The following is a 13,243-nucleotide window of genomic DNA, read 5'->3' as shown; positions in this document are numbered from 1 at the left end:
TTTCTCTGTATATTCCAAGTATATTAAAAGTCCAAAAAGTTTACATCACTTCTATAATTTGAAATATTTTTATTCTGATCAGACAAAAAATCACTAATGATCGCAGGATCAAATAATCTTTTATTTTACCGTTTTGAAAGTCGAGCCGATGTTGACTGGCTTTTCCAAGTTTTATTCTTTTCCAAGGAGTGGTGATTTGTTTAGCTTTTAGCACAAAGCAACGCCTCTCAGATAATCGTTTCATATTGTAAATCATTGACCGATATATTGTTGATGATATCTAAAACTTACTAGTGTTCATATCCTTTGTTTAACGCTACTAGGCGACAGCTTCATAAACGTCTACCGAAATAGACATAAATGTCGTTTCCCCACGCAACTGGTAAACAACATTTTGGTCGTTTCCCTGCCAAAGGGTTAACAAGGCTACTTGGTGACTACTTCCGTACTTCCGTGATTCAAACGACTCACCTACTGATTGTGTGCACTAACCCCTGAACCACAGTTGCTGTCATGTCAATCATTTAATTATTAAGCTTATTCTTTTCTCTTTTTTTTTAAATTAAGTAGGTACTAACTTAATTAAATCGTAAAATTTAACCCTAATCTATATGATCTAATTATTATTGTTAAATTTTATAAGTTAATTAAATCAGTGCCTTTTTAATTGAAAAAACTTCATTTGTATCTAAATGTCAGCAGTGACAGTCAGCTGAGGTAGATGTTAAAACCATCTCTATATTTTATGTTTTGAGAATCAACCAGCTGACATATTTAACGATAGCAGTGTTACTTACCTTACAGTTACATACAGCTAAAAGTAAGTATCGTTATTAACAACTAGCAGTCAACTCAATGTATTTAGTGTAAATTATAATTTAGAAGGCAAAGTATTGAACAAAATAAAAATATTTATATTTCTAAATATAAATATTATATATAGATTATATTCCTATATTTTGATCGACTAAATTTGTATAAATAGCTGCTACATCAATATTTGAAACGACTTATATATATATGATATTTATCTATAGGCGCTATATATATTTCTATATATTTTCATGAGTATAAATAGTTGATTATAATACATGTAAGTCATAAGTTTAAGTTAAAAAGTAATTCTATAAAAAAGATAAGGTAAAATTCAAAGCTACAGAAGAACTCAACACGAACAGTAATAAATTGGGTTGTTTAGGCTAAAACTTATCTGGAACATCGGACTTTTCTTTAGTACAAGTCTGTTTCATGGTGACATCCATCAGGTGTCTTTCTCAAAACAATATACGGCTGGGGTAAATAATTATTTAAGAGATAATCTTTAGATAATCTAAAAGCTTTACTTACTTCTGGTAAGTAAAGCTAATAAAAAGTGCTCAACACAAAGTATGGCGCTAAGGCTACATATAGTTCAAAGAATAGTTTGACAGTCAAGGATGCAGTCATTCCTCTCATCCAACTGATAAGAAGAAATCCTTGAACTGACAGTCGCTAAAAGCAAATTACAAACTATTCTTTATACATGCGTATATATATATGCATTTTAATAAAACAGTTTCACGTAAGAGCCATTTAAAAGAGTTTTGAATATTTCAAATTTTATAAGCTAACAAAGTCACAAAATTTTGTAGTCCTCACAGGATTACTTGCAACAAAATTCCTATTACAGTTATTTGGTATCAAAAGATTCACCATGTCTTAATCCGATGTGTTGCAGGTGCCAAATGTGTGGGAATGTGATTACAAGCTCTTAAAAGCTCAAAAACGAAAAGCCGCCGTAGATTGGAATCAGTTTATTTCTCTGACGTGGTCATTACATTTGGTTATTGTCTTGTCACGTGATGTTCTCACGTGAATTGAAAGGTCAATAAAAAGCTCAATTTAAAACTTCGTGTAGCACTAGTTTATGACAAACACTTCGGGTTTACCAAGGCCCCGTATCAAATATCGATGCTCTCCACTTTACAGTTTTGTTTCGGCTTGGTCTAATCGTCTAGTCATAAGCTGATCATACGACCCAAACTCTGCGAATAATCTCTGCAGCATTTTTTGATTATCACAGGTGACCAACAGGCTCGTCATGTTTAACAGACAATAATATATACTCCTTCGAGCTAAGGTTAAAAAATTAAACGAATTTTTACGGTAAGTTATAAGATATCAGTGCTAAAAGTGACAGCATTACAATGACAATAAAATAGATGCGTAAGAACAATAGAGATGGTTTTATTGTATGCGTGAAGTATATTTGTGAAAATATTTCGACGAATGAGGTTGCGTGAAAGTGTAAACAGAAGCCATCTTGTACAACTACGTCCCATTTGAGCCGTTTCGGAAAGGGATCCTATCTACGGCGTGTTCGGGATGGCGGCGATTAACTGTTCGGTTTTGAGCTTTTAAGAGCTTGTAATCACATTCCCACATATTTTGCACCTACAACACAACAGAGTAAGACATGGTGAATCTTTTGATACTAAATAGTTGTAATGTGAATTTTGTTGCAAGTAAACCTTCAAGTTTCTTTATCCAGGCAAAACAATCTCTGCAAGGTCGATTTGAGGTTACGCCCTCAGCAACAATTACACCTGCCATTTACCCTCATCATTCCAGTGGTTGAAGCTAAAGTTTTTGACTTGATTTTTATAAAAGCGGATGGCGGTGTATACTTCCCATACCTTGCGAGTCATGTGCAAGATACACACCGTGGTGCCAGCACATGTTGAACAAATCCGTACAAGGCAGCATTGGACGCCTATAGCCAGTCCTTGGAGCAAAGATATTTGTGTTAGTGTAATACAATGGCCATAATGATCATCATGCTTCAATCAATGATTACTATTGAGTATGCTTACTGTATTATAGACACGGATGAAATATACACATTGTGTCTTATTCTCTTATTATTAGCCTCACTGTAAATAATGACCCTGACATTGAGCGGAGGCCGGCCATAGTATGAATGATCTCGTATCGAAAATCTTTACATTTATTAGATATATACAGTGAGCCCCACCATACCGACATTAATTCGTTCTGGTGTTGGGATCTAAAGGTGAAAATGTTGTATAGACTGTAATATAGAGGGACACAGGACCCCTCAGTAATTCTCGAATGCAAACGCCCGGTGAAAAAACATCAAAATTTTGTATGTCTTTTAAACATTAAAAAATAGTACCAAAATAGTATATCAACCTTAGTAATTATAATTGCCTCTTTAGTGGTTATGATCTGCAATAAAATGTAACAGTACTATATACATGTCATTTTTTACTTTTTTCTTTAACATCGTTATTAACCATAGGACCTATGGCTAACGTTAACCATAGGACCTATGGCTAACGTTAACCATAGGACCTATGGCTAACGTTAACCATAGGACCTATGGCTAACGAATTAAAGATATAGGCCTATAGTTATGCATAACAAATTGAAGTTTACAGTTAATATTATATAATTAATAAGGTTTATAAGAAATTAATAAATAATATTGTTAATAATAACAATTATTGATGAATAGCCTGGGGTCCACTGTAAGTATAAAGCGCGTCGTATATCACCAAAATTATATTATTATTAATGATAGATATTAACCTTATTATCCCTAGTTAATGCCATTTAAAACAAATTAAACCATGAGACAAAAACAAAAGATAGTAAAGTAAATTATTTATATTGAAATAAAAAGCTCTTTTCGCATAACTCTGTTCTATATCGTAAATTGGTGAGGTGTTGGTGTCGGGCATGAAGTGTAGCGTTTTTTTGGGCAAGTAGGTTTGAATGGTCAGGCAGATCGTAGATGCTATTTGAATATTTCAAACAACAAAAATCTAAAAGCACATTTGACCTGGTCATAACTGTCCATATCAGGTAGCAGAACCTTGAAGCATAATTTTAGAAGGCTTTCTCATTTATCTTCATCAGTTTTTGATACAAAGGGATACCAGCTGGGAGCAGCGTAAGGCAAAATGGACAATATGCAGACAATTATCGTACTGTATATACTTTATTGTCATACTTTTAATAAAATTTAATACTCTAGCCAGTAGATTGTTGATCTACAATTTTTTGTCAGTTTTTCGCTAAAAACAAGTTTTTTGTTATTACTCTTTTAGTGGTAGCTATGCATGCATGTGATGAGGTAGCCAAACCAATGCTTTTGTTCGCTAGGTAGAAAACTTTACAGGTCTGGTTTCCTCTGAAGTATTCTGGGTATTTCCATAGGCGGAGTTATGTTACAGACAACGCATGTGAATAAACTATTTTGGCACCTAATACTCATCTGCATACTATATTTTTTAATATTATTAAGATTTTTATTGTGCCACAAGAGGTATCATATACTAGTTCATTAAACAGAAAAGTCTATTGCAATTAATTGCTTAAATAACGTATTGTAATTGATGATTATATTGTTTGTAAAGCATTTAATGGTTTTAGTTGACAATTTTAGTTAACAGTAATAAAGGAAACTTTGACCAGATTAATCTATATATATATTTCTCAAAGTCCGTCTGAAAATCCGTCTGTTGGAAATCCGGCTATACTGTAGCTATTATTAGAACAGCTGAGCTGGACAACAATGCAGACTCAAAGTCATGGCTTACCGTCATTGGAAGCCTAAGCTTAGTAAAATTTTCTATTGGCAATATACCAGGCTACTAGCTTGAAAGGTACAGTTGTTTGACAAAGTTTTGAAACCTTTACAGTTGTTTTTATTTTTCTCTTAATTTATTTCAACTACACAAAACATTTCTCTCATGATATGTAGTTTGAAACTTATAATGGCAAATGTTGTTATATGTTAAATACAAATCAATTTTCTGTCCAAAGACTCTTCTATTACACCGACAACGCCGGGTGGCATAGCTAGTACTACTATTATAATTGCATCCTTTGTAATCGCACTGAGCTCCGCAGCTGTTTATTTCATCAGGTAGTTGCACCATTCTTGCTATAAAATTGTATCATTGGTTCTCATACTTATCTTATTTGCTGCCACAGGTCTGTTTGTCTGACCAATAGCAGTCATGAACGCTGATCTCTTAGTTTCAAATTTTATAACACAACATAAGATTGATATGAAATACATTGATGTGCAGCACCATTATCATGAAATGTTAATTAAATAAAACCACAGGTAAGTATTTTTTTAGACATTTTTATTCCACTTTGAATTATACGATTACAAGAATTGTTTGATTATTTATTGGCTATTATTTTGTGATTTATCAAATTGATTGTCAACTGATTACCAATTTTATTGCCACAGGTTATACGATGTGTTAGAATTAAAGAATAAATTGGAAATGCTAACTGCACCTGTTTGTAACTGTCCTCACACTAATCCTTTTGAGTTGCAGTTTTGAAGAGTTTTGAAGTTGCCGGTAGTTTGAATCCACACAGGCTCCACATTGCATAACATACGGTTTTGTTTGGGTTAGTCTAGCGTCTACTACTAGTTATGCAATGGATGAGCTAGCTTCAGTTTGTAGTGACATCTGAATCAATATTTGAGGGTAGACTGCTACAAGCGATATCCTACCGACAAGGTCGACCTTTAAAACTCGATTGCAAAAATTGTAGCTGCCCACATACTATCTCTTCACTCTCAGGATCCCAGGTGGTGGCGATACGCTCACCACTTCTTATATGCCTGCACTTTATTTCTATGATGTGGCCGATCCGCAAGTTTACATCCTCCGCAAAATCGAAATGGCAAAACCCCGCAAGTCAAGCGAGTTTGTTGCTTGCAAATTCTTATCGAATGTTTCATGTTTGTGAAAGATAGAAACAACACTTGCGAATGATGGTCAAGAGAATTCTGAGCAAGCTATTCCATTTTAAACATTTTTCACATTTCAGTAATTCTTATTTCGAAAGCATGCTGCTAAGTGAGACAGGAGGGCACCCCTATGACCTCGGAAATAGACATCTTTATCATTTTTAACCCTTTCACTGCGCTGCCAATTCTTGTATAACATCCATATACAAATTTAGCTATCGGCCTACTGCCAGCCATTTTACCGAAAATTGCTGATTATGCTTAATGATATGTATACAATTTTTTCAATTTCAAACTCTATCTAGAACACTTTTGTTATATACTTTATTTTCCTAACATATTAATAAATCGTGTTATGCCAAAAATTCAAATATCTATACTTTGTGCATTGCTAAAGCTATGTGAAGCTACGATCGCTACGAAGCTAAAACTATCTGTCTACAATGTTCATTACTCTTACAAAACTATTACTTTCATCGCTATCAGAGTCAGTGCTGCTATTTAAATTATCTGTGCAACGACAAAAATCTAAATCTGAATTGGCTATAATGTCATCAACAAAAACTAATTATCTGTTGTCTAACTCGAGAGGTACTAACAAAACTTACACAAAAATTTTCGCTTTTCAGTTGAAATTCCCAAACAAAAATTTAAAATTGTTTTGTTATTTTAGGCTAATTTTATAAAGAGATCTTTGGACAACACTGTCAATACCATGAAAGTCTTAAAGATTGTTGGTTATATTGTCAACAAATAATAAAGTTTAGTTACTACGCAACTGCTGGGAAAGTTGCAAAAGTGCGTCTACGGCAGTCGACCATAGAAAATGCATAAATGCGTCTACGCAACACGTGAATATCTATTGAAATACTTATCGCGCGGTAACTCAATGTGCGCACAATTCCAAATCGGCATGCATCCGCACAATGGAAACAGATTGTTATGAGCCGCTCCCTCTGCAGCAGCCATGTTTACCTTGTAGTGACCCCAGGCCTCCTATCATAAGCCTATTAGCTGATGCCTATAGCCAGTCGAGGCAACAGCTAGCTACCGATGCTATTTATAGAATCACTCATATCTCCCGCATTCTCAGCCACATTTATCATAAATGAAATCTAATTCTTCATTCTCTGGTTCTCCTGTCTTCTGTTAATAACATGTCTAGAAAATTAATACTGCTCTCAATGCTGGTTACATAATACAAAGAAAGGCTCAAATCATCAGGTACCTAAATGACTGCTATGAGCTTCAACATCAAAGCTGCGACAGGGCCTTAAGGCAAGCAGACATGCCTGCTATTAATTTAAACAATGGCCGGCTATAGACATGCCATCAGCTACACAACAGAGCTGAACTGATGGACAAACAACCAGACAGAGGATTGAGTGGGTGACCTCAATAATGACAACTAATACTAGAAATACTTTAGAGGCAACACGCTTGTTCCAATCCATTTCTGGTTGGTACTAACACCTTTTTGACAATTGATCTCACTGTCTGTTTTAAGTTCACTTTTTACAAATTTATTTCACTCAGTGTAAAACCACGCTATAGTTTAAATGGTAGATTTAGCTTAAAGCTGCTGAGGTTATGTAACAATAAGTGATAATGTGAGTGAATTTTATAGCAAAAGTTAATTTTTGTTTCTTAGTTGGGAGGAGCATTGCTACTATAAAGCAATTACTGTTCTAACCCTATCGCAGGAGGACACGAAGGGTAACTCCCAATTTAAATTGATTTGGCATGATATATATATTATATATATACATAGGTACTAGCCAAATGCCCAGCATAGCACGGTAATAGAATAATTACCTAATGAATTTGAGTAAATTGCCTGGAAAACTAGATAAGTTCTAAAATCTTTTCTAAAACATTACCCTCATTTTGGGCCAGCTTAACAACCGGTACACGTAACGCTACAACGCTAGTTATTAGCCCCAAGTAAGCGTTTTCAGTATGAATATCTTAACCAATGTAATGACTATTGGCCCAATGAACCCCTTGTACTCGGTGTAGCTTAATGGGAAGTTCAGCGCCTCTAGATGCGGAGGTTTCGAGATCAAATCCAGTTCCGTGAAGATATTTCATTGCTAGGTTTTAATTGCTATAACTGGACACAGGGTTTGACAAAAAGATAAACACTGATACTTATATATGATACTGGATATCTAGTACAATATAAAATATAAAGATTGACTAAAAATTAATTTTCAGTCAATCACTAGATTCACTACATGTTTGTATATTATTATAACTTATATATAATTGCTGTCATGTAAGAACAACTGTGACTCCCAAAAGTAGTCATTAGAGCATCAAATGTGGCTTGCCGGATACCGGCAACAATCAACCCAAGTCACAAGTGAGTTGTAGAAAAGTATGCTTCTGGGAACAGCCAAGATATAGAGATGAATGTTCAAACTACCAAGCTCGAGTAGAAATTACCACCCAGTTGCTTTAACCAGGGTGAAGCAACACTGTTTCATATATGTACATATATAGGCCTATGGAATTAGTAAAGCAGCGAACGCCACAATCCATGTTTTAATTATACTCAGAAAGATAGGTGTTAAACAAAAAGGCTTATTAATTACTCTTTAACCAAAATCTTATAGCGAAAAACACACATAAAATTGTGAATCAACAATTTGTTGGCTACAGTAAAATTTTTTATTAAAAATATGATAATAAAGTATATATAGTACGATAATTGTCTGTATATTGTCCATTTTGTCTTACGCTGCTCCAAGCTGGTATCCCTTTAAATCATGATAAAGGGATACCAGATAAAGCTAGAAAGACAACTGATAAAGATAAAGTAAAATGCTTTTAAAAAAATCTTCTTCAGGGTTATGTTACCCTGATGCGGCTAAATGATCTTGACGCTGGGAAGCTAAATGTGTTTTTAGATTTGTTGTATCCTCTCTCTTAGTGATACATAGGCAAGTTCTTGAAAGTGAACCACATGTTATCCAAGTTGCCTTCTTTGAACATCTGGTTTACAGAAATAAATTAATTATGTTGATAAAAATAAGAATTTATTTTATTACATCAGTTTATTGGCTGTTTGAACTGACTGTTTATCAGAATACTGTAATTATTAATGAAATTAAACGACGATAACAAGCTACGTTGAAATATAGTGAGTTGTCTACTGTTTTTTGCAAATAAGATGAAAGAGGAGACAACTCAAAGTTTTTTCAACGGTTTTATAAAGTTAACCTAAAACCTAATTCATTTGAACGCCACTTTGACATTCTTTGATCTTTGCAAACCCATAATAGCAAGTAATTAGGAGAAAAGTGTCCATAAAATTATATTAATGGTAAATTGTTCACATCGATAACAAGTAATTCTCTTGTTGTCTAACTCTAAGGCTTTTTGTTTTTTTCGTCAACATTTTGAAAGCAAAACTATAAAAATAATTATTCCCTGTATCAGATTAATAGTAGCTTCTTGTTTAACGTGGTCTTGATATCTCGAAGTATATAAAAATGATTTACATATATGATGGCATATGAAAGACTAGTTTCAGACGAAAAGTTGTGCTTGATCTGCATGTGACGCAAGGTTTATCATTAAATGTACATGTATTGGTGCAAAATGTAACACGTAAAAGTTTTGCTCTACTATATAAAATATTTCTCGCTAAAATCGACTAGTTCAGCAGTGCAGAAAAAAAATTCAGGTCAGAAGGCATTGTGAAAGTTATTGAACAACCATAATATGTTTATTCCATCGAAAGCAACAATCAAAATGCAATTGGCCAAGCAAACGATGCATATATTTTTGTTTCAAAGACGTTAATTTTTGTTTCTGCATGCATTATAAGTATTGTTTAATTATGTCACTTGTTCATGAATATATATTTATAGCATTTGATAGATTATTATTACATGACTTATAAATTTGAAGATTTGTAGCATATTATTTAATAGCATCATTATGGTAATCTGATCTTGCAATTGATCAACGCTGGTAGCTCCTCTTCTATTGCACATTAAAAGCTAGTTTACCTAGGACCCTAGAACACTTATGCATTCACGGCATCTAACTTTCGCGTTTTCGCGGCAACAGCTTCTCGCGAAAATTTCATGAGCGAAACTAAACTATCATAACGAACGAGCGAAAACGCGAAAATAAATGGCTTTTTTCATTGATATTCACAATAAAATCGTCATATTAGAAATGCAGGCATTTTTCGTGTGTGGTTGGCTCATTGGGCAAGTTTTGCTAAACTCATTATAGCTAATACACCGACTGAGCAGCTTGGCAAAACAAATTAAAACAATAAGTTTTTTTGGAAAAGCCTAGACAAATGAAAAAGATGATGATATCAGTTTAGTCCTTGAATTTGTAACTGATGAGGATGACAGTCTGGTAGAGAAAGTCATAAAATTGAATAATAATTATTGCGGTGATGAATTTTATTACCAACCAAAAGCAATAACAACCCGGGGCCATGGCCACTGCGGCACCGCGTGCTATAAATACTTGAATTCTAATATTGGTACAACATCAGTCACTGCGGCAGGGACCTTGACCGTCATTTATAGTCCAGGAGACAAACTGCAGCAAGCGATCAAATTGCATTATTGATCTCGCCTACACATTTCTACCTGCAGTTCACGAATACAAACTACCGTACTTTTCGAACGATTAGCCGCTACTTTTTTCTGATGATTTGAGCTATGCGGCTTATAGGTATGCCTACAAGGGTGCGGCTAATCACTGTGGCTTATTCTTTCACCGCTTGGGCGCACTAACGGGAATCTCCAATTAGTGCACTTCTAGCTGTGAAAGAAAATACGAAACAATGCCTCACGGTACTGTCCCGTTAGGCACTAAGTTAAAAAGCGTCGGATAATACGAAACTGTGCCGTTCTGCACTGTTCCGTTTTAAATGGCAAAGTTGCTGCCACGTTAAAAAAGCACAGTCCTTAGTTCTGCGGCCTATAGTAAGGTGCGGCTTATGTATTGTTTTATTATCGTTTTTGGAAAATAAAGCACATGCAGCTTACATAGAGATGCAGTTTATAGTCCAAACAGCACGGTAGTCCCAAATTGAAAAATATTTCGTACCAGTGAACTGGACCTGAGAAATCTAACGTTTGTTCCACAGCATTTATTTTCACATCACTATATTTTCGCACTCATCAGAGCTGCGAAATTAAGTTCCAGCGAAATTTTACTCTGTATGCTACTCACGAAACTAAATACTAGCGAAATATAAGTGTCCTAGGACTGCAAACTGTTGCAAACATATCAATGAGTGCAATGAGCTATTATGCAAAATTTTCAAGTATAGATATAAATTTAAAATATGTCTTCAAATTTAGAATGAAATAAAAATTGAAAGCTCCAACAACATGCAAAGCAGGACACAGGCTATAATATCATCACAGGTTAATTGCAAGCAATATATATCAACTGGAAGAGATATTTCTCGGTTTCTCAATGCATATTTATTAAGAGACCTTTGACAAGTTGGAGTTAAGTTAGCAGATTTATTGCGTCCAAAAGGGTTAAAGTCGCTCCGCCCAAAGGATTATATAGGAGACAAAATATAGGAGACATCCACTTTGTCTAAAAGGCGTCAAAAAGGCTAAAGTTATCTTACCAAAATTTTGACGAGCTACTCGAAAAATACAATGCCAGCCTCTATTTGAACACTACCTCTATTTGACTGACACTATAGAAGAAGGGTTGAAAAATAAAGGGCCATGGTGTTCAATTAGAGGTTTTACAGTATTCATTGAAACCATGTCTGCTAAACGTTCGGTGAACAAATAAAATATTTTGCTGAAAAATAGCTTGGCCAACATAAATTACAGTTGTAATACATGTATATACCTAATTGCATGAAGAGTAATTCATCCGGTATTGGTGTTAACTCAGCTTTTATTCTTTACCACAACCACATACAAAGCTGAATGCCAAAATAATACCGCTGCATGCGGCAGCGCACATTTTTATTCTATATACATATACTTGCTAAACAGCTGATTAGCTACACTTACCTTCTAAACACTGCATTTGGTGCTCTATCTTTTGACCATCTGATTGGATGTTCTTAACATGTTCTAAACATTTGATTAGGTAATCTTTGGATGAAGACCAGTATTATTTAGGAAACATCAAAGTCAAAAGGGCCAAGCAGAAAAGGGCCAAGCAGAAAAGTGCCAAGCAGAAAAGTGCCAAGCAGAAAAGGGCCAAGCAGAAAAGGGCCAAGCAGAAAAGGGCCAAGCAGAAAAGGGCCAAGCAGAACAAGACATCTATCATAACACCATGTCAAAAGAAAACCATCACAAAAGAAACGAACTAGTGCTATTTGCATAAGCATGTTTTTCTAGAAATGAAAGAATTAAAATAAGGTCCATGAATTTTAATCGGACCTTATTGTAATTAAAGGTTCAATTAAAATAATTGAACCTTTAATTAAAATATAATAAAATGCAAATCGTATGAGTTTTACTAGAAGTAGTCATTAGTTAACAATATTCATTGAAGTTGTGTCCCTACTACATACAGTTTGTTCCAGGCAATCGAACGTAAATATAGTTTAGTTCATAACCATAAGCAATTTGTACGCAAAACAACCAGAAAGACCTAGTGCTTGCATTTATATAACTTTGTTTAAAAGGTTCCATATATTTAAATAAACTATCTAATCAGTTTTTGTAAAAATAAAACTGATTGGTCACTTTGCATAGATTTGTGAATAAGGTGAGTTTAACGTGCCTTAACCAATATATAAAACTAGCATAGTTACCAGAGAATTTCTGCAATTTGCACCTTTTATTTGCAATAAAATGGATGTGTATTTTGATAAACTAATGTATTGATGAAGTAGATTTTGGCGAGTTATGAAGTTAATACAAAAAATATCATTTCAATATAGAAATTGAGATGAGCATGTTTTTTATTTTAATATGGTTTATATTTTGAAAATACTTTAACATATTTTCAAAATATCCAATCGGAAGCTTAGTGATTTTGCATTGTTCAATATGGTAACCTAAACATTGCTACTCATTCACGTACAACTTTATTGTACATCAACTTTACATTTACATTAACTGTACATACGTACAACTTTACATTGCCTGTATTACCAGACATGTAAAAGCCAAAAGTATATCTAAAACAATGACATAATATTGATATCTCAAACCTGTTCAGAATTATCTTCCTATTAAAAACTTAATTATTAAGTGTTTTACTTGATAACTTCTCTAGAATGAACTACAATTAACAAAGTATAATCTTTATATGGGACTGCATTTGGAATAACTGATATGTATGTATATGCTACTCCATTAACCAAAGGAGTAGCTGCGATTCAGAGGCTAGAGGCCCGGCTAATGATTGGCGGTTTGTTGATGGTTCGAGTCGCATGACCATTGGTGGTGTTGGAAAAGCATCCAACTACAATTGCTCCTGTGCCAAATATCATTA

This window comes from Watersipora subatra, chromosome 9, assembly GCF_963576615.1.
Source record: "Watersipora subatra chromosome 9, tzWatSuba1.1, whole genome shotgun sequence".
Taxonomy (NCBI): Eukaryota; Metazoa; Bryozoa; class Gymnolaemata; order Cheilostomatida; family Watersiporidae; genus Watersipora; species Watersipora subatra.
Note: the sequence above shows the minus strand (reverse complement) of the source record.